A 27855-nucleotide genomic window follows, 5' to 3' on the forward strand; every position below is an offset into this window, starting at 1 on the left:
ATGGATTGGTAGCTAATCAATCACTGTTTTCTACAAGCCTTGTTATCCCTCCCAAAAGTTTCTTTACCCCAAGCCGGTCTCGCTTAGAGACCTGTTTATCATGGTGCCTTATGTGGGGATTAAACGCTTCTAGGCAGCATGTCCACTTCTCTTTACGGATTAAGACAGTTATCCATTAAAGGACACACTTTACACTTGTACCAATATAAGGTCAGATCCAAATATATTACCGGCTGAAACACACACACACACGTACACGCGCACGCCGAGTAGGAGAGCTGTGATGTGGAGGCATCAGCGGTCATCTGTCAGGCAGCAGTATAAATAAATGAGAGCCTCTTGCCCTGTCCAACGAGCCTGCTAATTGTATTTTCTCTTACTTGGTGGCGTTTGTCGGGCTTCATCAGTCTTCCGTGGCGTGTATAATATGACAGTCCACCTAGTTGACATTGTGAGTAGTTGTCAGGTCACAGCCCCACTCTCCTCTGGGCCAAAAGGTTTGTTCCAACATTTGGATTTGCCTCATTAATTCTGCCAGAAAATATGAATGTAAGACGTAGACCCCCGTTATTTCTGGCTGTTTTCCAGTCGCCGTCCTTTGTACCCGGGTGGACATGACGTCAGATGAGCTTGCACACAGATAACGAGAACGTTTCTATTACAAACACTGCCGACGCCGACAAAAATGTCTACATAATGAATGCAACACATTTTTTCTGATAGCAAACATTTACAATGTCAGACCTCTTCTATTGGAGGATGATTGAGTTGGAGCAGTTTGTCAACAAGATTACTTGGGTAAATAAACTTAAATGGGAAATATGAAAACATTTGATGACATGATGTACATCTTGTGTTAATTCCATTGACATTATTTCTTTTGGGAAAAAAATCTTTCGGAGGCTGAACAAATCGAATTTTGTTCAAACTCCGAGGTACCACGGCACCATTTAAAGCAGTGGTTCCATCGAAAGCCAGGGGTTCACTCCTGACTCAAATGATTCGTGATGATACGTCCATCTTGGCTATCAATGGCTGCAGGTGATCACGCTACTGTGCTGCGGGGAATTTGGTGTGCTCAATAGTCGACTCATGGCTGTTGTGATGCTATGTCGTGTGATTTATTTATTATTGTTTTCCCTTTGTTTGAAACCATACAGGTCTAATTTAGACCAAAACAAATACAGTTACCTATTATTCGTCACACACTGAGCTAATAATGTTTAACTTAAATGTAACTCTTACACTGTCAAAACTGTTTTATCTTTTTTATTGTTTTGTTTTGATTTTCTAAAATATTGTTTGTAAACCGAATTGCTCATCAACTGGGTCTTTCATAAAGTTGTTTATTTTTTTTTAAACATTTATTTCTCATACAAATTTCAGTTTAAATTAATGCTTTTTGTACAATAACAAAGGAAAAAGAAGGCTTCAAAATCCCAGCGAGATCGTACAAGTGTTTTGGGTTATGTATATGTCACCTATGATATTGAGCAAGATATTATTCCCTGACAGTGCAAGTTTGTAGTTGATGTAACCTTTTCACAGTTTACCAATAGATAACCCTTCACGATCTATCTGACTAGGAACCAAATGACACTTTGATGGATTTGTCATTTGTTAACATTCTTTTGCAAATGGTAAGTCACACTTCTCAAATGCCAGCGTAACAAATAATCAGCATTTATTACAGCAAATAGTGGAACGTGGAAACAGCATTTGTAGTGCTGACATTTCGATCAGTGCTCCAAATATGCTCTAGGGGAAGCTGTAAAAGTATTTAATGTGGATGCTGCTAAATGAGAGCAAAGCAGTGAGCGATCGCTGAAAGAAAAGGAGACGTTAGAAGAGTGAGAAGAGAGAATTACACGGGAAGAAAAATTACCATTGTCACAGGCCCAGACAGTGTTAAATGGTGCATCATTTTGCAGTAATTTACAAATCACAGAGTGGAAACAAAATTAGATTAAGAGGGTCTGTTGAAATGGACCTGCTAAACTTCTCGATTAATTATGGAGCTGTCAAAGGGTGACGATTATTTCCCTGGCAGAGAGGGTAAAAATTTCATCATTGTTGATTTCTCTGGACTTTCATTTTTAAATGTCTAAATGCACCCCCAAATAATACAGAGAAACAAACATTCAATCAAAGGCCTCTAAAGTCTTTATTATCATTCGGAGAATTAAATGGCTTACTTGACTTATGGGAAAGCAAATGTGGCCATGTCAGTGCTGACAGTAACGAGGGCTGCTTTGTCATCCTCCAAATGTCCTCATAAAAGTCTAATAATGGAAAGATGGAGCAGGACACCCGAACGAATGTGCTTCTAACGTTCCGTGACAACAAATAAATCAGAGTCTGGGGTTCATCGCACAATTAGAAACAACCAGGAAGTAAAAAAAAAAAAAAAGTCTGTGGCGTTGCACGCCGTTGCTGAAAAACAAGGACAAATTAACATATTAATGGAGCGTTGTGTTGCTTTTAATTGACTCGCAAGTTGGCGACTAAGTTATTTAATCAAAACTTTGTTCACAATCGTTAGAGAACTGCCGCAGACGATTTTGTGGTCCCGTAAGAAGTGACTGCTTCGTTGGGAAAACTTAACAATACAAACTTAACAATATGACTTACATAATATGAGGTCAGCAACTATATGGACTATCTTTATTGTCATTAAACATGCAACACAATTTCAGTGTAAAACCTGGGGAGAGGGGTGGGGGGAACTCAGATATTATTTAAAGTACAATTGGGTTATTGTTCTGCTGGGGGGAAAAAACAATCCCTGAAATTTAAATGAAAAAATTGTGATCTGTTCAAATGAAGCTGGTCCTTGATTTACAACAGACAAAAGTTACTAGAATGACAACAACTCACATTTTTAGGCACATTGAAACATGCCAAGCTATAATTATTAGGGATGTCACAATTTCGTGATATTAAAACTGCCACAATATCATCGTCGTCGTGTTCACAATATTTAAAAGGAACACATCTGTTAAAAAAAAGTCAGGTTGATTTCCATTTGTGCAGTTCTAGCACCCTATAGTGGCTGGTTTATTAGTGCAATTTAATTTTCAGTAGGGATGTTTTGGCCTTCTATGTTTAAAATGTTAATTGTCAGATAAAAACCTAATTTGCTTGTGAATATTGTTATTAGAGATTGTAGGTGGTTTATATGCATTGCTGTTATGTACAAAAGCACAATATTGTGCTTTTTTTTTTTTTTTTTTTTAGTATGAGCTCTCTTTTTTACAATATTGTGATCTTTTTTTAAATATCGCCAACGCCACCACAATATTGTGATAATTATCGTATTGTGACCTTCATATCGTGATAATATCGTATTGTGATGTTTGGATATTGTTACATCCCTAATCATTGTAGTCAATGCTGTATGGAAAACTGTTCTTTGCCATGACTATGAATTACATTAAAAAGAAAAGCACTCATACCATTAATCCACAAATAACTCCCATGTCTAAAAATACATTTGAGTTTTTCAGTTTTTTGCGTGCATTACGACTTCCTCTTTTCTCATATCACGCGATGCTGTTCGCTGTTAAGCTACACCCTGCTCCACTTGCCATCTGTTTGACTGGCTGTCCCCGAGTCATTAGGCCCCTACTTGGGTGCCCAGCTGGGAAGGCGTGCAGTGGGAGGCTCGCTCTAGTGCGCCTGGCATTGGCCATGCAGGCGGGGCATGTGGCGAGGCAATACCCTGGGTCAGGCTATCTGGCGACGGAGCACTTCATGGAAGGCTCACTGTCTGTCCCTGGCAGCTTGTCATTTATCACTGCTGAGCAGCGCTGTCAGGTGGGAACGTGATGAATTTCACTTTACCATTCGAAGAAATAAGCCTTATAAATCATCCTAAGCTCAGCCCGTGTGCAGGTTTTTGTTGTCGGACAGTGTGACAAATCTCTCCCGTGTACCTACAACCTGCGCTGTCTCTTGTCGGCGGATGCGGCAAAAGATCGTCTTGTGTCAAATAGGCAGCTTGGTGATTGCAAGTGTCCACTTGAGAAGGAATGTTTAGAAAGGACAGATGGACCACTTTAGACAAGGAAGAGGATAACTTGTTTTGTTTTCTTTTGTTCTGTGTTTGTTTAGGAAATTCAGTGCCATTGTTTGGCCACACAATCAAATTAGAACAAAACATCTCTTACGCTCAAGCTCAGGTTTAAAAAATGTCACTTGAATATGTTAGTTGAAATGGTGAAACAATTGCAAAATTATGTCTTTTTCACTGGGCACTGTCAAAGTGGTATTTAAAAAAAATATAATAAAAATACTTATCCAGCCATTTTTATCCATCTCAGGGGCCGGCCATTTTGCCACTGGCTGCCTGCAACACTGATGTCATCTTCAGTTCTTTTTAGAAATTGTATATATCATAACTACCAGATGTGTCACTGTTTGGTATCAGTGACTACTCAACAGTTGAGTACTCATAGTAATATCGGTCTGAAAAAAGTTGTATCAAGCATCGCTAATTATGATAATAAACAAAATATGTATTTTTTCTTTGTGGAAAAATAATAATTTGCATCTAAATATAAAAATATTGTTCATACAGCTCATATTACACAGTTAAGGTGTACCTAATGAAATGTCCGGTGTGTGCGTGCGCACACGTGTTACACCATCTGTCCACTCTAAATGAACATCAGGAGTAGAAAGTCAAAGACAAATGGATCATGGGATGTCAAGCTGTCAATGGGGGTGCGTGGTGGTCGGGGGTCTCCATTTATGATGACACCTTCAGAACGTATCACATCTAATAGGCCAGATGTGATAAGGACACTGTGGCGCAAGGTGCCAGACACCCTGTTATTGACGGCTTTTCTTTTCATTTTACGGACGTGCTGCTGCTTTATCAGTGACATTACTCGCTTTAACAAGATATTCTACACCCCTCACCCCACTTTGTCCCACTTTTTCTTTGACTTTGAAAAAGGGTAGAATCGAGTTTGTATGAATGATAATGAAGTACATTTCGGGGGGGAATGCACGTAATAGCTCAATCACTATTAATGTTTATTCATTTAGGGACAATATTGAAACTGAATACACGGGACAGTAATTAAAATGAGATATACAGTATACTCATAGGGTCAGTAAAGTATCGGAATTTGTATGATTTTGATATGCTTAGGACACAAATTATTTTTGTCTGAGGGCCAGAGATGTACTTCAACTGTTTTTTATGGTTACTTACTCAATATTGCATTTTGGTTCTCTAATTTACTCGAGAAGAGCGACATATTAAAAACATCCCAAAATATTTTACTTGTTAAAAAATAGTGACCACCCCGCCACAAACCCAACCACTCCCACCTCCTGGCCTTAAGAGCCTACCAGCTGTATATATCTAATCTGTACGTATATGTACAATTTTTAGTCTGCTCACGAGATGGGAGGAGTAAGATGGCCGCCCTGTCACATCAACGGCTTTCACGGGCCTGTATGGGCTATCGGCTATCCAGTAATATATTCAGATCAGTGCTTACGTCGCACCAGCTAGCTTGCATTGAGCTTTGACGGGCTACGAAACATGTTGCGGAGTCACTCCTAAGTAGTAATCGTTGCTTCTGTGGCAGCAAATAAGGGAATGAGTACCGTTCCCTTGAACGGATGACAACGAACGATGGACAAGCCATGCTATTATATTATTACATATTGCTATGGTAACCTAACATCATGTAATCATGAAACAAACAGAATTAAGTGCTCGGGCACAAGTCTGGCTCTAACTGTGTTCAAGTGGAGAGTATATCACTTAAAACATCAAAATAGCAGGCAATTTCAGAATGTCTTTTTCACAACTACGCTACACAGCTAACGGTACTGAAACCGGAAATTAATTACGGTACGTTATGGGGTACGTGAGCCGGCTTAAAATAGTACAAAATGTTTATGTCAATAATGCTATTCATATGTTTTAACAACAGTGTCCTTAGGTTGTTGTTTTTTTCACTTTTAAGCTCTTGTTTTTTTGGTTTTTTTTAATGAAATTGAACTTTGCTAAAAGACCATAAACCATACAAAATCATACAATAAAAATTAGAAAGTTGCTCCTCAAATGAAGAAATTCATTAGCAAAACTGCTCCACAAAGGAAAAAATAAATTTATTTCAAATTGGTATAGTATATCAATTATTTACCATAGAAATGACTGGTACTCATTCTCATGTGCTCCCCCTTCCTTAAACTCCCAATATCCATATTCATTAAGTTAATCACTTTCAAATGAAACTCAGCTCATGCTACTTATCCTGTACAGTATCTCACGCTTGATGGATTAATTCATGAAGAAGTGGCCAATGTGCCTTGAATATTAACAGTGCCTATCTTGCTATTCGGAACAGGAATAATTACAAACTCACGTTCAAGCAGCAAGAGAAAAAAAAAGAGTGAAAGATTGGCTTCCTGTGCGCACCTAAAATATAAAACTAACAGGTATAAGATATTAGATGTGCTCGAGCACCGCAGTCACAGTGACACGTTCGGAGACAAGTCAGTCTATTTTAAGGATAACTGAAATCCATATTCAGCCAAACACCACTGCTCTTGGCTTCAATATTTAGTCTTGCACGGAACAAAGCAAGGCCAATCGATCGTCCCGCATGCTGGCCATGACGAAATACAGACTGTGTTTGCCTTTCAAAAAAGAAAGCGACAGAATGAAATATAAATTACTGTTGCACCATAGAAAGAAGAAAGCGTAGAGGACATGGTGGAAATTATGAGTGTGCTATAAAAGGCTTCTTTTGCTACCACAAAAGATCTGAGTGCTTCCACTTTCATTTCCTGATCTTCTGCTTCCTTTTCTTTTCCGAGGTGTGCCATGGTGCCAAAGCCAGATTGCATGACTAAGTAGTCATGTAGAGCTCACTCTATTTGATATTTATATTCCCATTGAAGTGCTCTTGTTCCTGAAGTTTTAATTGGGGTCTAATAAATAAATCATCCCGCCGCTTCCTCAACAGATGTGCAAGTGAGCGTTATGCTGCATAATGCCTGTCTAGCTATGCAGGTGTATGTATGCTTGCTGCATTGGTACACCTCATCCAGGCAGTAATCTGGTGAGCTCTACATGACAAACACAGGTGACAGGCCCTGGAGATGGATCTCCGCACACTGTGTGACCTGGTTTATGAACGCGAGCAAGGCTTCACACGGAGAAAGGTGGATATGGTGTAGTTCAGGTGCAATATCTTCATGTCACAGTATACTGACAAGTGATGTGAAAGTTCACAAACGAATCGAGTCTTTTAATCGGATCTTTGATGTGAAAGATGGGAACCAAATCTTTATAGAGAGCCGTTCAATCCCATAACCCGCATTATTGAATGTTTTTTTTTTTTTTTTAAGACTATTCCATACGTCAAAATGAAGCAAGGTTTGGCACAATTCCCAACATGCTGAATGTACCACCTACTATGACATGAATTCCACCCATGTCATTAACTCATTTGCTCCCAAAGACGTATTTATACGTTTTTTATGTTTTTTTTTTTTAATGCTAGAGCATACAGAAGGCTTTGATGCAACCTCGGAACTGAAGAAAACGCTTGAAGCAATGGTAGTTATTACAAAAACAGCCAGCAGGTGGCAGAAGAGTATAAGAGATCAAACAGAGCCATGTTGCAAAAAACTTTTCCCCACTGTTTTAAACAGATTTGGGATCAAACTTAGCTATATTCTAATGCTAATTGCTGCAAAACGGAAATAGATAGAAATATACCTTTTTTTTCCTAATGAAAGAAGAGATGCTAATTTTTATTTTGGTAGATTCCATGTTTTATAGCAATAGAATACAATACTCTGTGGGCCTTGCAAAAGCAGTGAAAATCCATTAAAGGGGTTGCTTCAGTGAAAATGGCCGGGAGTGAATGAGTTAAAAGTTAAAATATTTAAAAAAATCATGGTTAATGTCTTAAAATACTTGAAGTATACTGTACGCTAACTATGACATGAATTGCGATGTATCACGAACCTCAGTGTTGATTTTATGAATAAAATATTGATGATTCAATATAATGTTTTTTGAACGGCTCTTTTAAGTGAACGGTTCCTGATTGAACGGCTCCCGTCAAAAGAGCCATAAGTCCCCTCACTACTACTGACCGTATTCACCACCTTTTAAATATCGCCAACGCCCCAATATCGTAATAATTAGCGTATCGTGACCTTCATATCGTGATAATATTGCATCGTGATGTTTTGAATATTGTTACATCCCCACCCAAAACAAAGTGATAAGATTTCAAACGAGAGTAATATTTGAAAGCCAGCAACCTACAATGACACGTAGTTATGATTTGATTTGAACAATGTATTAAATCTGTGTAGAACTGCACTGCGGCATACTGAGCTGTTTGTAATATTTTGATGATCTTATTTAGATACAATGTGAGTGCACTGTATTTCCATTGCCTGAGCTTGACAACACGAGCGGAATACAAAACAATGAAACGAGGAGTCTCTCCAGATTCACAGACCACAAGGGGACTATTCTCATCAGCTAAAATGAGATGGGTTTGAAACACAGGTTAGAGCTTAGACAATGAGCCATAGAGCAAATAATTAGGATTCCTAATGAATGGCTTAGAGCAAATAATCCTGTCAATTCATAGTGTTGCATAATTGAGAGTGTCATAAAAAAAATACACAAACTATAGATTGGCAACGTGTGTTTGCTGCTGTTAGAGGTGGCTGTACAAATGAAAGCCCGTCTTGTTGTAATCACTGCAGACTAACGCTCAAATGAGCTATGGCCTAGAAAAGCAGTGGGAGATGGTTGTCATATTTTTCAAATCTGCAGATTTACCCAAGTTGCGTCTGAAGGAGGAGATACTGTAACCTAATGAACCCTAAATATTTGGTGCAGTTTATCCACAAAGCAATCTTCATCCCAAACTAATAGCTGCTTTGCAGTTTGCAAGCGTGTTCATTTTTTGGGCTTTGATCTGGATTGGATACAGAAATAAATGAGACTCCTGAAAAGTTGGAAAAAGTAATTAATTCTATGAGAGTGAACTTCTCTAAATTTATTACTGCAACAGAACATACTGAACAATCTAATGAGATCCTGCTGTCTGCCAGAGAATTTAGACAAAAAACTTTGAAACATTTCTTCATGGCCCCATAAATTCAGAAGCTACTTTTTCTGTGATTGCATGAACTTGAAGGTTTGATATGAATGTAAACCTCATCATAACCACTGAGGCCGCCTGGCAATCTGCTCTTTTGAACTATTGCAGATGATAGCTGTGTTGCCGTTTGTGTTTGGAGTTCACGGGCCTTCACGTGCATCCAACCTTGTGTATGTGTAGGTGGAATTCTGAACGTGTTTCTTCTGGTAAGAAGGCAACTTGCCAAACAGGATCCGGGAGGGCTGCGGATTGTGCATAAAAATGCATGCACACATGCTGTTTACTTCAACCTCCCACCCTGCGCCTCCTCTGCCCACATCCAAACACCTGGAATGAAACTTCCTGTTCATGGGAGTGGGCAGTTGTCAGGTATTCTCTAAAAGTCAAATGCTGCCAAAAGCATCGAAGAAGACTGCTACTTTCTGAAGATATCCCCTAGCTGATGATCCATGGCCTAAAAATAAGTTTTTCTTGTCAATGCTAACATATTTGGTTAACTTTAATTTATTCAATCAGAAGTAGAATTTACAGTGTTTGGGTTTTTTTGAGAAGACTGTTGAACATTGATGACTATCGATACCTCACAATGATGTATTTTAATGAGAACATTTACAGCATCAGCTACAATATATAATTTATTATACCGTTTGAAAAAAATAATGTGCCAATTTTTTAATATCATATTGCTGTCAATAGTGTCAAATGTTGCACACCCGTTATCCTCAGACTGTCATGTCTGGGGTCACGCCAGGGTTAAGTTTGAGTTCAATGGTCTGGCTGTAGCTTTTGCAATGTTTATTAATATGCAACATGTAAAATCTCACCATAGACCAAGTTAATCTTATTAAAAAAACAAAAACAAATCATCTGCAACGTTAAACCGATTTATACTATTTATAATTCGTGGGCATCTCTCATAAAAGATGATTCAATATGTATCTCAGTACGTGTGATATGATTCAAGGATTTAACGGTTTTAAAAGGTAACAACTCAATTCGGTTTGCCAAATCAAAAGTGATTTATCTATTTGAATCGGTGAAATAATTGAGAAAAGCTGTTCCCTCGCTGACAGGTGACAAATGTTTAGGCCTATGTTGAGCTTTGCCCATCCCCCCTGAATATGGCTGCTGGTCACTCCCAAGGCTAATAGACGAAGAAAAAAAAATGTTTTGGCCACACAGTGAGGCTAGTTATTCACCTTCATCTCATTAGGGCATCCAAGCTCATCACCAGCAGCCCACCCTGCACCTGCTTATTAATTTAAAATCATTTGCAACACCTCCAGGGGCATATAAATGCCAGGTGCAGAGACAGGGCAGTGGTGAACCTATAAAAAACTATTACAAGGCCCCCTTTCCTCACCTCTATTGCCTTGGCTTGATAATAGCCTCACACCGCTGCAGTAAAACCAAACCATGAGAGAGTAACCGTGTTTCTCTGCCTTCTAGGCTCTTCTGCTGAATTAGGACACACACACGAACACACGCACGCATTTCAGCCAAGTTGCACAGAACCTGTGCATTACCTTAGGGCCGCCCACCCTGTCCACCCATATCAAAATGCCACTGAAAATATGTAAAGGATGTAAAGGTCATGGAAGGATGACAACAACGTGGCATTATCCCCCCGGACAGGAGAGAGAATGAATAAATAAACACATACAGAGTGCATGAAAAGAAGTCTGGGCCAACACATTGTCAGGCTGGATTTTTTTTTTTTTTAAACCCCACAAGATGCAAGGTTGGGAAGGGTTTTTTTGTTTTTGGGTGTTAAACTGACAATGCAAATCGTATATTTTAAGTCGACACCAAACCGCGCCAAAATGAAAGTGTCTTTCAGTAACTCTTGCTAATTCTCTATGATCTAAAAAATGCCTATATGGCAAAACAGGAGGCACAAATACAAAACATAATGAGCGTGACAATCGCAAGGGACAACTTCATCATCATATGGGATGTAGCAACTGCATAGCAACTGACAACATCAACATCGTCACAAATAACAACAACAGGACCATTACAACACAATGACCCCCAACCCTAAACACAGTCATAACACATTTTTAGATGATGAGGGATTTTGCTGGATTATATCAAAAGCCTGATAAAAGCAACTGCAAAAAAAAATAAAAAAAAAAAAAAAAAAAAATCTACATCCAGGTTTTAAGATACTGGCATTGCCGGACAACCCAACATAAGCAACAACACTGTAACAAAGTGAATGCTTCTATAAAAGATGTATGTTAAAAAGTAGTTTGCGAAAGACCCACAATGAGATGAACAAGTGATGTGAGAGCTTGTTGGGAAGCTAATTTCAAAGTCTGCAGCATAATTTGAATCCATATTTCTGAATCATGTTGAGCTTTGTTAGCCTTTGGCTATTTTCCTGGTTCATTTCACAAACTGTCACACTAAGGGAGGGCAGCGGGGACCATGTGCAAAAATCAGCGAGCCAAACAAACCGAAGGAGACAAACAACACATCGTGGATGGCTACTTTCAGTGCGGAGGCTGCGAGACAGAAGATGTGAACAAATCTACGGGGAACGAGCAGAAGGCTGAAAGAGCCACGAGACTACCAGGAGAGTTTAAAGGCTTCTGAATTGACGAGGTAATTAAGAACAGCTCGACAGATGCAAGCAAGTTGGGGAGCTGATTGGTCAATAAACACATAATAAATGACACTTATGATGAGATTATATAAACACAATATGCTTTACATTTATTATTTCTGTATTGGACAGCAACCCTGCAGAGGATAAGCAGCATTGAAAATGGATGGATGGGTTGTACCCCGCTTCTCACCCAACTAGTGATGAGAAAATGAAGCTTCACGAAGCTTCATGAAGCACACACCGTCATGTGTGCATTATCTGAGAGTTGACCTGATATTTGTGAGTCATCACTCAAATGATTGCAAGGACACAGCCCTCGTCTTTAACATATTTCTGCACAAAGACATTGCAACATGCGGAAAAACACAACCAAGTAACTTCCATTTCATTTGAAATTCACCTCTTCTCAGTCCCAGGAAACCTTGAGACGAGGCGATGTGAATACAGAGCAAACTGGGACTTTGGGGGTTAGTGAGGTCAAATGCATCTACTTCCAATAGCCGTTGAGATTTAAGACACCATCCTGTCTCTTCTTAGTCAGGACCCCCCCGGGGGTTGGGGGGGGGGGGGGGGGGATTGATCTGTTTCAGATCTGACTGCCAAACAGCATTTCAGTCACCGATTAAACTGTCAGCAAATCAAACTGGACTAACAAAAAGCAACCGTGCAAGATTAAAATGTGGTTATTTCTCCCGTAATGCTGCAGTAGCCCACACCTACACAAGATGAATGCATAGACAACCTGTGATGGATTACCAACGTCATTTTTTTTTTTTTTTTTTTTTTTAATTTAATGAAAGGTTCGGCCCAACTGGAGGGCAGGAAATTAAATCATAGAATAGTCAGGTTTTCAATAAAATATAAATGATATGAGATGACCTTGATTGGAATAAAACCACTCACTACTTGTCATTTTGTTTTTTTTTAAGGTCTGATGCCGTCAGAATCAAAGCTTATTAACATATGGAATGTTCATGAGAAAATAGCCCATCCTAGATGTCAGTATTTAATTTTTTATTTTTTAACTAATCAGAATAGTTTAAAAAAAAAAAAAGAAAAAAAAAAAGAGCATCCTGAGCATCTTCCTAACAAATTATCTTGAAAATTTGATAAAGACATCAAAGATGCTAACAATTTAAAAAACAAAATAAAAGGAGTGACATGGGCCCTTTAAGAAGGATACGCAATATTAAAGACTTCAAATGCTACTTATTACAGGCTATGAATATATGTAGGCCCTATTTATTTTCTAGTATGAACGTTGACTATAGAGAATAACGGGAACCAAGAGCCAGAGCCAATAATGAAAGATGCTAATCAAATGGGAGTTATTTTTTAAACACCTATCACTTAAAGTGAATGTGCAACATAATGTTTAAACACAAAACATATTTTCTAGTATGAAAGTTGACTATAGAGAATAAAAGGAGCCAAGGCACAACGATTCGAAGATGCTAGTCAAACAAGAGTTATTGTTTACATTACCCTCATATCACTAACGTAACAAGAATGGGCAAAATAACGCCACTTTTTGATCACTTGAGAGGTCTAACAAGAAGCTGTCAACATAAACACACTGACTGTGCACACTTATTTTTGCACTCTACCCTCCAACCTTGTATCAAATCCCAACACATATGTTATTTGCTTTGTTCAGTTAACCTGATCTTTAAACCTGCTGTTTAGGTCAAATCTGGATTTAATTTGACTGTTTTCAGTACAATCCCAATATTTTAATGTAGTAAAATAGGGTGGCCATTATTTTGAGTTCCAAGAAAGAGGACACTCAGTCCAACTCAAAGTTTACTCATAGATGCCATAAAATAAAACAAAAAACAGAACTCTTTTGAATCGCCCAACCCGCGAGCGACTTTTTTTTACTTTATTTTATTTTTTACAACTGATCGAACCCACACCACAATCACATATGTGGTTTATGAGCACAGCGCACTACCAATGAGTAAAATTCTGGCTAGCCAAAAGAGTTTAGGCCCTTATTTTGAAGGCATAGGAAGTGAGGTATGCACAATTGACCTACATTTTTCTTATAAATAAATAAATAAATAAATAATATAAGAAAAGGGATGGATGGATGGATGGACAACAATTAAACAATAAAAAAATAAAATAAAAAAATCCCCCTACAATCCTTGCGATAGTCTCCGCCTCCCATTTGTCACTCAGTGAAAACCGGACATTTTCATTAATAAAAATAAATAAATAAATAAATAAATAAATTAATTAATTAATTAATAAAAAAAAAAAAGGACATCCTGACACTTGATGTAAAAAAAAAATAAAAATAAAGTGGACATGTCCGTGCAAAAGACATTTGGTCACCCCAAGTAAAACCATTATCTGGTGTATAGCTAAATAACATGATCCATCAATTTGTATTTCACAATTTTTTAATCGTTGAATTGTGCATCTGCAATGTTAAGTTATACAGGGACACATGCTTTTGTTTTTCGATGTCTGAGAGAAAAGTGCAAAGCTATAGCCGCGCATTGTACATTATTTAAAGTAATTTCAATAAAACAGCTTCCGACTCTGACAGCGTTAGCGAGCACAATGTGAATTCCACCCACGTGGCACTTTATTCTACCGCATTTTTATCTTTGCACTTGTATTCTTGTTGAATAAAAATGTTCCATCTGTGTATATTCATTATAAAAGTTTATGGCCCATGGAGAAATCAAGCGATAAAAACAAAGATAACAAACACTGCAGATGAAATGCTGAAATCTGGACTCGTCTCTCCCGACACACAGGGGCTATTAGCAAGGGGATTTTAAGACCAGCGTATTGAGACACCCACACATTTCTAATTCATCTCTCTTTGCAAAAAAAAGAAAGAACTCAGGAGATACATTTTTTCCCTCATTCTCTCTCTGACTTTTATTGCATCTCAGCTTTTCTTCACACTACAAACCCAATGTTTCATGTTTATTTTTAGATGGGCATAAACAAGAAAAAAGACTTTAAGGGCCAAGATGAAAACAACTGGCCATAAAGTGCACCGAAAATGAATAAACCATCCTCGGTGTAATCCGAGACTTGTCATGGAACTACAAGGGTGTCAGAGGAACTCTATGAGAGCCTGAAACACCCAAATCCCATTAAGCCTTTGTCAGGGAATGGCTGACATTCTGGGCTCTAATTAAAACTTTCCCAGCAATAGCTTGATGAATGAATGGCAAGTAATCATCACCAACTGGCAGCTTAGACACAAGCACGTCAACTGTTAAGCCTTGAAGCTTTGTCTATTTATCCTCTTCTCAACTTTGAGGGAGAATCTTGGCTGCATTTTGTTTTATCTTTCTCCTCTCTTGGCTTTGGTTATACATTTTTTTTTTCTGTGAAACCTAATTATTCAAAAATGTCACCGCATGCCACGCATACATTTGACTATCCGTCGTAATCATAATTGTTCATGTTTGTGCACAACAAGCCGCCCCTCTGTTTCCCGCTCATTTGAATTTTATCCAAATGTCTCTAAGCTACAAAGCCGTGGAGGAGGACTTGGAAGGGGCCTCAAACCTCTCGCCGCCACCTTCTCGAGATGCTCTTTTCTGGTCATTTCCATTTCTTTGTCACTCGTGCTGTTAAGGTGCATCTTTCGAAACCGCCCGGGCATCATCGCGCTGCTTTCTCCAAAGACGCAAGGAGGGGAGGCACTCTTTTAATCATTCTCACAGGCCTCTGGTCATCTTCTTGGAGATCAAAACAACAAAAAGCTGTCACAGAGGCTCATGCCGTCTACCAGTGATCATAACGGATAATTACTCGCCCCTCTGGGATGACACAGTACGGCCCTAAACCTCCCACGAGCGCAGTTTTCAACACTTGTCAAATGGCCTTGTCTTAGTAATGAGCACAGAGCGGCAGTGATTCAGCCTGAAATGGAGCCAAGTCAGGCTGACCCAAAAGTGTGCCAATGTTCAGCACATTCCACCATTTCTCCATATTAACCATCTTTTATTCTCCCCGCAAAGTACAGTTGTAAATCAGCAAGACAGTGTGTGTGTGTCAGAAATTGTTGGTGGGAGTCATTTTTCATATTTGACATCATCTTGTCCAAGTGGTAGATGAGTAAGTCACCATAAGGGGGCAGTGTTGTTGTTACTTTGAAGAAAAAGTGGCAGTGACGGCCTGTCTTGGTGACTGCAGTGACTGAGTGTGTGCGTGAGTGAGAGTGAGTGAGTGAGTGAGTGGGTGATTAAGTGGAGGGTGAGGGCGGATAACATGCTCAGTGAGTGACGGCGGGACGCTGTAATGATCAGCATGGATCGTGCCTCGCACCTCTTGATCTGACCAGTTTTTGCGGGATGCAACCACGTTTGATCATCTCCCTGCATCATTGCGGCAAAACTTCAAATGATTTCATCTTGTGCAAAACCATATCTAACCATCATGTTGTATACAAGTATAATGTGGCAACTGCCACCAACAATATGATGTGAGGATTCTTGTCCATGTTGCTTTTTAATGGCTATCCAACAAAGAAAACACATTTAAAACTACTGGGTTAAAAAAATATCCCAATTTGGGTCAAAAATTGGACCTACCCGCTAAGCAGTAGTGGCCAAGTTCGGTCCTCGAGAGCCTCAATCCGGCTTGTTTTAAATGTTTCCCTCCACTATCACACCTGTTTCATGACCAGGATTGTTGTCAGGCTTTTGCAAACTTGCTGATGAGCTGATCATTAGATTCAGCTGCCTGAAGGAGGGAGACATGGAAAACAGGCTGGATTGAGGCGCTCAAGGAATGGACTTAAAAAACAAACAAACAAACATACATACATTCACTTTCTTAAAACCGCTTACTCCTCACAAAGGTCACGGGGTTGCTGGAGCCTATCCCAGCCGGCTTCTGGCTTTAGCCACAAGTGCTACTACACATCCGGCAGGTTAACGACCTCCCCAGTGCTAGTTGAGTAGAAGGGCCTGTGGCTAAAGCCAAACTGTGGTAGGGTCCATCCATCCATCCATCCATCCATCCATCCATCCATTTTCTTGACCGCTTATTCCTCACACGGGTCGTTGGGGGGGTGCTGGAGCCAATCTCAGTTGGCTCTGGGCAGTAGGCGGGGGACACCCTGGACTGGTTGCCAGCCAATCGCAGGGATTTGACACGACTGCAATTTAAATGTGTTTGGATTGATATCCAAAGCTTTCTCTTCAAGCCCCAAGCACATAAATGTGTACATTTGTGAAGCACTGTGAAATGTTGTATGACTGATTTATTTGAAGATGGAAATATTAATGTGAAGGAAATTAAATTACGCCAGAGGGAAGATTGTTCACAAGGGAATAGCAAAAGCAAAGTAGCAAACAGAGAGAGCATTCTGTTGAAGTTTAAAGTAATTCTTTAACATTTAGGATTATATTAATGGTATTCAGGTACTTCATGTCTGCCTGACTATCAAAAAGTGGAGAAAGCTAATTTTATTTCTTCTCTCTTTTGCATACACAAGGAACATCAAAAGAAACGGGCTACCGTTATTAAAATACAGATGTATAGTTTCTGTTTCGGAGCAAATATGAGAGTTGGTAAGTATCAAACTCTCTCTCTCTCTTTATATATTTTTTCTTCTTCTTCAAGGGACAGCAAGACCTCAAACCCAATCCTCCTGGATCATGTGAAATCAGAGAGGTGGGAGAGATGGCAGGCCACCTTATGATGAATGAAGCTATTCCAATCCCTCTCACCTCCTCCTTTTTCCACACCTCTCTCATCTCCGCTGACATTTCTTGTCCCTGCACAGCTAGTCTTTGGACAGAAAACACAGAAATTTTCTTGAAAAAAAATATTGCAATTCACCCCTTCCTGTCGTGTTCGAGAGCACCTTTGCTGAAAGGGATCGTAAATCGCAAACCGCAGAGACGAACTTCTGACCCAGACGCGATGCTTGCTATTTAAGAGCAGTAAACATTGGCTTGATGACCCTCTTACTCTCCAAGTCTAAGTCCCCACCTAACTACAGATAAGCACACATACACACTTTTTCTCCTTCAGACCTCTCGAGGACTTTAGATGAGAAGAGGAGGGGAAAAAAATGTTTGAGGCAAAATCTATAATCGGGATCCCTCATTCGACTCCCCCCCGGTGTGTCCAATTGGTATTCTGCAGAATCTTCAGGCCCCCCTATGGAGCTCCCAATCTCCAAGTAGGAAGGAAGGAATCGAGAGCTCCTAAGCCCGTGGACGAAGGATGTCTAGGTGTGGATTAATGGCCAAGAAGAACAAATGAAGTCCAGGAACAGGTTTATTTCTATCAATATAAAGTAGCAGATTAGGCAGAGATGCTTTGTGTGTGTGTTTTCATTTGTCAGGCTGTTTGGCCGCATTACTCAATTGACAGAATCAACACAGCGCGGCAAAATTAGAATGAGATCAATGGACAGGGACAGGCATGCTCTGCATTTCAAATGAGGCCCCGTTCCTTTTTTCGGTATATTAGCGGCACCGTTTGTTATCAATAAGGGTTGCTTTGCATTTCTCTTCAGATGGAAAGAGTAAAGTGCATTTACTTCTTTTTCATTTAATTTATTTATGTGCAAAACGTGTTCAAAATGGTCCCCACACGCCACATGATGTACAATGTGCACCCTTCATACAAGATCATAATATAAATGTACCAAAAAAAAGCTGTTCAATCCAACAATGTTGTTTGAATAATAAGGTCTGCTCAATGAGAATTTTGTTAAATACCGTACAATCCGATGAATAATACGCACCCGTGTATAATACACTCACCCCAAATTCACCTTTAAAAAGCAGTTGTTTTTCGGTGTAAAATATCCCCCCTCCCCCACCCTAACAAGTAAACCTCTGTCCACGAAACTAGTTTCCCGTTTCTCGTTTAAAATTGGAAATTGAAGAACGGAAAATGAGCCTTTATTTGACATTCCAGTAAGTGTTTATATTTGTAGATATTTGTGGATCTGAAAAACATGTGAAAATCACAAATTTCTTTGTGTGTATAATTTTGAGGCAACTCCCTTCCTATAGTTGAAACGGGACAAAAAAAAAAAAGTTCGGAGAATAACAACAATAAAGAATAAGAATACCATAAAGATTCAAAACATACCATTAAAATTTAAATGTTTTTAAATCCAGATTGAAACTATGCTCTTTTCCAATACTAGTATTTTTGAAATCATCTTTTTGCATATCTATCATATAAGTTCTTTTTTTTTTTCCAAATATAAACTCATTTGACACAAAACCATCATGGTTCACTACCTTCACAGTTCATCGTGTTCACAGCCTGTAGCCATGAAAATGATTTTTACTTATACCCTTTTTTCTGGGCTTCTTTTTAACCTTTCAGTTGCTTTCAGAACCATCAACCTCTACCACATTCGTACAGCCTTGGTCGATCCTGTAATGAATTTAGTCTGCAGCAATAATGTTGGCAATCAATAGCGATCTGAGCATGCCATTGACAGGTTAGAGACGGTGGTGGTTTGTCAAAGGAATCAAAGTCAGTCCAGCAGTTCCCATATTATTTAGCAAGTAATTCAGTGGCTTTAAAAAAAAATAGCCCCCACCAACATCCACAGAAGAATAGAACCGTCAATACAAACATGGTTCATCAATCATCCACAGGCGCTTCAAGGCTGTGACCTATATCATCTTGCGTCAATACAGCCACCATCACTTGTGAGGCTAGTCTGTACCGCATTAACCTTTGCAAAAAAAAAAAAAAAAAGTTTACAAAGATGAATGCTAGGGGAAAAAAAGATACAAGGTCAGTAGTGGTCAGTGGCTAGCTCACTTTTTACGTTGAGAACTTGCAAAACAGAAAGTATTTGCGGGGTTGTTGGTTTAGCTCCATGTGTTGCAGCAAATTTTCAATTAATTTTGAAAACCTCATCTTGCTCTATCAATAATAATAGTCTACAAATAATAACTTATTTTAAGCATCAAGGGTCAGCGGTCCACCACCACCTCAGATTAGTCAAGAATGACTAGTGTGATGTTTTCAGGGGGCTGAAAAGGAGCATACATCCGTCTGAGTTATCTTCCTTTATTTAAAAATAATTTAAAAGTAATTTAAATGTTACCGCGATATAGTACAACAATTTAAAAGAATTGTTGAAAAGAGTACAAGTATGAACGCTGGCAAGCAACGATCATTTTCCGTAGGTCTGCGAATTGGGCCTGGAAAAGTTTTTTTTTTTTTTTTTTTTTGTCTGTCTTACGACATTCTCCCATTTTACTTTAAACTTTTGTAAAGCCCTGAAGGGATTGGGTTGCCATGGGTGAAGCAAACATAGTCGACAACTAAAGTTAGAGGCTTAAAATGTTGGACCATGCTTTCCTTCAACATTGAAACTAAATTTTAAAATATTTGATAGCTTAAACATATGAAGACCAGTCATTTGGGTTAATAACTCATGCAACAGTGCTGTGTGTCATGTTCTTTCCTCTGTGTTGGGCTCTGAGGGCTTTCAGATCAGGGTAAATTAATGGAGCCAAGAGTTTGAAGCAAACATGGTGAAGCTTCATTTAGCTGTTATGCTGCATGAAAATGCAATAACCTAATGACAGAAATGAAGTCAGCCCTGAGTGTAAATGCTTTGTATATATATATATATATATATATATATATATATATATATATATATATATATATATATATATATATATATATATATATATATATATATATATATATATATATATATATATATATATATATAGTTTCCAAAATTAAATTAGCACAAATGGAAGCATACACACCTGTTTGGTTTCCTGCTTGGATTGCTGTGTAATAAAACCTTCCTGCACCTTGGACACATCAAGAAGCGATTAGAGCAGCTTCCTGTGACTTGCTCTGTTTGGGCCGAAACATCAGCCGTCTCGGCGGAAAATCTGCGGGCACTAACAATAGTGAAAAATAACCACTCTATCCTAGCAGCACAACTCTTCCATAACAGAGCCATCAGACATATTTGCAAGGTTGGTTATGTCATGTTCCTTTTTACAAAGCAATATCCCCCAGCCAGAAGACACGAAGGGATTAGAATTTCTGGCCCCTTTGTCATTTGTATTTGTCAAGCTTTCTTCTGGAGCAAATTGCAATTCAACATCCCATAAGGTTAGCCCTCATACCTTCCCCCTGTTTCACTTTTTTTCGGACTGAAAATGACACTCTCAGCTAATCACTGGAATAAAAAAAAAATGTGATGGACTCTTTTCATTACACATCTTTTGTTTAAATTTGAGTTTCACAGGGTGCTCACGTTTTTAGTTTTAATTATTGCAATGCATTCACATATACTGACCTGCCACTCATTAGGTACACCTACAACATTTAATGCACTTTTTTTTTTTTTTTTTTTTTAATTTAACCTTTATTTAACCAGGATAGTCCCGTTGAGATTAAGAGCCTCTTTTTCAAGGGAGTCCTGGCCAAGAGGCAGCAAAACAGTTTTCATTACAGTTACATAAATAAGGTGATTTCAGAAATGATGGTGTTTTGGATAATTGGCACATTGGTGAAAGTCCCAGTAATGCTAAAAGATACATAGGGTAAAGCTTTTGGGACAACTTTTTCAGGGATGTCACTGCATATTTCAGCAAGACAATGTCAAGCACATGTAGCATACTCAACTGGTCTGCCAGCAGTCCAAACCTGTCTCCCATTGTGCAAAATATGACAATTAAGCAAAAATGGGGAAGAATCAATGAGTGTGGTGATGTTCATGACTGGTGAGGCACTGACTCCCCTGAAGTCTGATATACAAATATGAATCCAAAATGGAAGACTAGCCTGTATTTACATTTTGACCTCAATTGAAACATGTTTTCAAAGCTTTTAATTATGCTTCAATCAATGCCACACTGTTCAAAAATGTGAAAAAGAATACTGTCATTTTTATTATTATTATTATTATTATGACAAGGTTAGCATTTACCTATACTAGCGTCCACTAGAAGCTGTCGGCTGTCAGCTGTGTCGTGTCCTCTTATCAGCTGATGTTCCTGGACGTAGCCAAACCCTCCAGAGACCACCAGGCGACAGACATAGTCGGCGTGGAGCGTCATATGACCGCACCGCCACACCAGCGACATCCGGGATCATCGACTGATAAGAGGACACGTTACAGCTGTCAGCTGACAGCTTCTAAGGAAGGTGGCCGTGGACAACAAAACTAGTAAAAGACACGCTTGCTGAATGTGTCCCTAATGCAAAAATATTCATAAAAAGTGCTATGAAATCAGAATCGCTCAACAACAGTTTGAGTTGAAATGAACCATTTCAAAGAATGGCTGGTTAGTTTTTCACAAGTCTTGTATTCCTTTAAATAACAGACTGTTGAATGTTAGCATGTGGAGTATATGAGATAAAATATATACATTGGCAATATAAAGAGAAACAGCAATGTCTCTTGTATGAGCGCGCCCGCTAAGCGCCTGCCTGAATGTGTGCATAATAGTACAGTAATAATTACATAATTGCATTGGTATATTTCAATGTAATCTTAACCATTTTCATTTGTGATGGTCTTCACACCACAATTTTTTTTTTTATTCATAATGTGATTACATTTGTTTTATGCATTTGGTTCATGGCTTGCCCTGTGCGCAGTCAGGTACTATAAAAATATGTTTGCATTGGCTTAGTCCTAATTAATTCTATCATCATAGACCACAGCAATAAAAGGTTTTATTGCTCAACATGGAGCTTGTGCTTTCGAGGCATAAATAAGATAAAAGACAGGGGAGGATGTCGCAGTATGCAACGCTTGGTCAGAAATGTATTGACCTCTTATTCGACTAAAAAGGCTGTTTTTTTTTGTTTTTTTTTTGCTGGTCATCTTCCTTTTGCACTTATCTGCTTTCATTTTCTCCTTACTCGTTGTCCCTTGTTCTCTTTGTTAGCTTCACACTATTCTCTCCTGGATGGATGCGGGTGGCAGATGGCTGGGACGCCTCACATCTCGTCGGGATCGGGTTTGCATCGTCCTCCCCTTCATCCCTTCATGTGCTGGGAGGTCAGCGAGGTAGGCAGGAGAGTAATTGGCAACTGGCAGACACACAAGTGATGCTCCTGTTGGCATAATTGACAATTGTAAATAACAAATGGAGCTGATGATTCAAATGACCTGTCCACTCAAATCCTCCATTAAGTGCGTCCTGAAACATGACCCGACATGACAAATTACTTCAACGGAGGTGAGGGCGTCAGTGAAGACAAAGTCGAGGGTGGGGGGGAGTAAAATAAAAAGTGTCTGAGCAGGTGTGTGGGAGTGAAAGAAACACATAAAGGAACAGATTGTTGATATCAGCCGTTTCATCCGGCCGATTGTGAAATAAACGGCAATGGGGCTTGCAAGTAACACGTTGCGACCCGCCACAGCACCTAATGGGACGAGCAGATCTCCACTAGCGGGGACCTAATGAAGCGCAGCGTCGTTTTTCACCCCACGAGCACGGCAATGTCAAGGTGCCGGAACACGCCATTTGTGAGGCGACGGTGGCAGGACGTGCACCTGCTCGTCAGTGAGCAGCCGACCATCAAAGCCACAACAACAGTTGGATGACTTTGGTAAGAAAAAAAAAAAAAAAAAAAAATCCAACATCGATCAGTCGACCTTTGGGTGACCGTGAAAGTGACACGCCATGCTCCAATTTGGCCACAAACCCACAGGACAACATGGCCCTGGTGGGAGACACACGAGGCGACCTTATTGAACATAGTGCACTGGGACACGTTTGTATTATTACAGCTCTGGAGGCACTCATGCACCGCAAACACAAAGCATGTTTTACAGGGGAAACTTTGGATTGATGATATCTGTCTGAAAGAAGATATCTGTAAAAAGGCTGCAGTGGCGTTTGACTGGCTTGTAACGAGGAGTAATTCGGGCTTCTTATCTCTTGCCTGCATTACTTTCACCTGTCGCAACACTTCCCTGCCGCATTCACTCAGAGTAATATTTAAGTCTAACTTTTAAGTTTTATGTAATTTTTTTACATAACAAATTCCCATTTACTTGTTTTAGATGCAGTAATTTTAACACAAACCTACCAAGGAACCCTTTATGATACATATTTATTAGGCTAATAAAGCCAATTTATAATAGCTTTATTTGAAATGCATAAACCTCAGGTTTATGTATTTAATATTAATGAAGTGTAATTACTTTATTTTCCATCCATCCATTTTCTGAACCGCTTGCTCTCACAAAGGGTCGCGGGGGATGCCGGAGCCTATCCCAGCTGGCTTTACGTTTTTTTTAGTGATATTCAGTTTCATCTCTAAAACATAAAAATGTAAAAAATGAAAAAAAGAAAATGTGCATGTTTTTCACATATCAGCTAACCTGATTATTATGCAATTCAAACAGTATACTTTATGTATTTTAAATAAATACTCTCATTGATTTAGAGTAATTATACTTTATTAATACTAAATAGATAAACCTGAGGATTATGAAATAAATAAGCTGTATTACGCGAATGAATATGTATCATATAAGGTTGATTTGGTAGGTTTGTGTTAAAATTATCTAAAAAATAAAATAAAAGGAAATGGGAATCTGTCATGTAAAATAAATACATAAATTTTGAGTTAGGCTTAAATATGTATGTGAGTGTGGAGTCCATCAAGACTGTAACCAGTGTACACAATGGTAATTATAGGTGAGATTTTAATGTAGTTTTCATCAATTTCATACAGTAATCTAATACAGTGGTGCCTTGTGGATGTGTTTCATGTTTTCCGTGCCCATGGTCGTATCTTAAAACACTCTTATGTTAGTCATTGACCCACTGAAATAAGTACAAATGTCAGCAACTAGTCAGTTCCAGACCACTCAAAAACAACACAGTTCATTTTGTGTTCGTGTTTTCTCAAGAGAAAATTAGCACTCAAAATAATAGACCTTGGTAAAAAAACACATATTAATAAGATATGCTCTCTGTAATAACTTGCACACATGAAAAATGCAAGCACAAAACACGACAATACCATATTTTTTTTCAAATTTTGTAATAGTTTGGTCATACTAAAATTTAAACAACGGCCAATTGAGATTCCTGAATTTTAAAACAAATGTGTCCTCAAAGGATACCTCGTGTTATTTATCTTTACTTTCAACAATTACTCATTTTGCACCCCATATACAAATGGTAAATGGACTGCTTTTTATAAAGCACTTTATTGACATCATAGGTGCCCAAAGACCTTCACAAAGCCAGTGGCCGGCTGCTACCTGTCCACTGGGAGCAAATTAGTTCAGTGTTTTGCTCAAGGACACTTCGACATGGTCACAAGGGCTGAGGATTGAACCACACCGCAACCACTCTACTATTGAGCCATGCCGCCCCATATAAAAATGCTACTTAACATATAAGCTCTACTTTTTTGATGAAAGCTATAAACCTTTCGTTTTGTAGTAGCCATATGGTTGGAGCCTCAACCTGTCAACTGTTAAACAGAAGTAAAACCAAAGTGTGCAGCAATCACGAGTGTCCAAAACCAAGTCTTCCTCCAAGTTTGTGAACGATGAAAGTAAATGTCTGGTCAGCGGGTTGTAGTGACTAATGAAGAGAAGCGCATCAGTGTTTCAAAGCGTGAGTGTTGTTGTTTTTGCGACTACGCAGCAGTTTGCTTTCCCACTCGAGGTAAAGTCAACAGTGATTTCTTTCTTGTAGATGAATTCCAAATGGGTATGGACACAACTCTCCCTCCCTTACCCTCTTCTCCACCATTTAAGAACTTAATTAGCCAACGGGGGAAAAAGTCACTCTGCATCTTCGTAACAGAATATGCTGTCTCACACTGTTCGTATAACTAACTTAAATCAAATTTCCCCGTGTGTCTTAGTTCAATACCTGCATGCAGCCGTCCATTTCATTACGGCTTCGCCCAACTATGCCAGGAAATCTGTGACCATTTTGTTCTTATTGAGACCTCACACTGTGGAGCGTGAAGCGATTTAAATATACTCAGACAATAAATCCATTCGGCTGTATCAATCTAACTCTTTCATGCATGCGCAGGCGTAAATGATTCCAGGTTGTTTCTTCATTGGTCAAAGTTGCCTTTAGATAACAGGTACCACAACAAAGTATCAGTGAAAACTGTTTAAACACAAATCCATATATGGTATATCCACACAATTACAAGTGGAATGAGCCTTTCTTCAAAGAACCGTTTCACATCAGTGTCACTGTATTCCTGTTACTGGTATATAAGCTCACTTCTTTATTTTCATCAGAGAAGAAGATCATATTTTGAGCATTTGTTATGCCTCAAACTAGCCCATCTGTGTCAGAGAAATCACTTTAAACTTTAGGCATCAACCAAAAGGGTTTCTCATGCCAGCTGCATGGACATCATTTTCCGGTATGTGAAGCACACTACCACCAATGGCCTCGCCAGACACTAAACAACAATTCCTTGGGGTTCTAAGCAGCACACAGATGATGAAATAATAATAAATACCATAATACATAAATCAATAAATAAAAATCCGTCGACCAATAGTGTCCCTTGCTTCAGGCCACTTTTTCATTTCTCTGCCGGTTCGTAAAGTAGATCATACAGTCCATGGATTTGTGTCTCGAGATAAAGGAAGTCTGGCTATTTCAGCACAATCCTTTCCCCCCCACAGGTGGATAAGATCCCCATGGCACAACTCTAACCCCTTCACACCCGCATGATAAATATTTCAGGAGAAGGAATCAGTAGATATATGGGTAGCAGTAAAGCCGCTCTGTATGACTTGGGAGACTCAAGTTCACATTACAAGGATAGAGGGAAAGGAATCTCGGGAGAGATTATCTGTGGAATAATATTTTGTACAGTTAGCAATACACTGGTGGATTCAAAATCTGGCATCAAGCCTTTAAAGCTGCCTTGCAAAGTAACATGCATATATTGAATTCATCAGTTTTACACTTTGTATCTCCTCTGGTGTCAGTGCATCTCGAGGAAGCAAGTTAAGTTTTCGTAAGCGAGGGAGGCCAAGACAAGTTTGTGAGGAGTCACGGATGATCACGGAGGAGGAAGAATTTGTCTGTGTTCAAGGTTGTAAATCAGCATCCACGCCTGGGTGAGATTTCATTTTTGGCATCACAAAGGGACTTGTAGAAAGGTCTGTTTGTAAAAAAGCCAAGTGTTTGTCAGAAGTCACGAAGAAAGAGCACAAATGAGATGCTTACTGGAGAAAGAAAACAAAATGCATGCACTCTACTTGAGAGCATGTTACTTTTAGTTATTAAGACACATGTAAAGTACAGTTTTTTTTGTTTGTATTTTTTGTTCTGATTTGCTGCAACAACAGAAAACAAGCATTTTATGTAGATTGATTCAGTATGCTGCAATTGGCTGCCAACCAGTCCCCCACCTACTGCCCAAAGCTAGCTGAGATAGGCTCCAGCACCCCCTGCGACCCTTGTGAGGAATGAGCGGTCAAGAAAATGGATGGATGGATGATTCAGTATGGAATCACGTTTGAAGTACTGTGCTTTGGCATCTGGGTTGAACTGTAAGGCATTATTCTTTATGTACAGAATCTGAAAATAAAATGTAACACTTCTGGAGTGATTACATTAAATTAGAATTATGGATCAGTGCTAAGTTCGACTAAGTGGTATAAACATAGATTTGAACTGCTGTCTAATTTTAGTTGAAAGAGAAAGAGTTGACATACAATTGACCCACATTGACTACGTTTTCATGCAGGCAATATTCGGGTTATGGTAAGAATTCGGGTTTCTGGAACAATCGGAATAGCACATTTACATGAGCAAGTTGACAGAGGTACCCCGTATAATTGTAAGGAAGCTACTTGTTTTCAACATGGCCCTGGTTGCTCTCTTATACTTGGCTGCCACCTGCTGGACGTTTTTGTAATTACTGCCATTGCTTCGCCCATTCTCTGTAGTTGAGAAACTGCAGGCAAAGCCTTCTGTATGCTCTAGTATAAAAAACAAACAAACATGAACAAAAAAGTATAAATACGTCTTTGGTACACTTAAAATATTTAAAATATAATGTATTTATATGTTTTTGGGAGCATTTTTATTAGCACACACTTATTTTATGAGGGCCATG

General features: G+C 39.0%; 1 long non-coding RNA gene across 1 annotated transcript in view; it reads right to left on the reverse strand.

The window, feature by feature from the left end:
• Nucleotides 1-22646: 22646 nt before the first annotated feature.
• LOC144026417 (uncharacterized) overlaps nucleotides 22647-27855 on the reverse strand; it is a 53169-nt gene continuing 47960 nt past the window's right edge. Inside the window, exon 7 of the long non-coding RNA XR_013285135.1 lies at nucleotides 22647-22839. This is a non-coding gene — a long non-coding RNA (uncharacterized LOC144026417). The remainder of the gene's footprint in view (nucleotides 22840-27855) is intronic.

Source organism: Festucalex cinctus, chromosome 9, assembly GCF_051991245.1.
Source record: "Festucalex cinctus isolate MCC-2025b chromosome 9, RoL_Fcin_1.0, whole genome shotgun sequence".
Taxonomy (NCBI): Eukaryota; Metazoa; Chordata; class Actinopteri; order Syngnathiformes; family Syngnathidae; genus Festucalex; species Festucalex cinctus.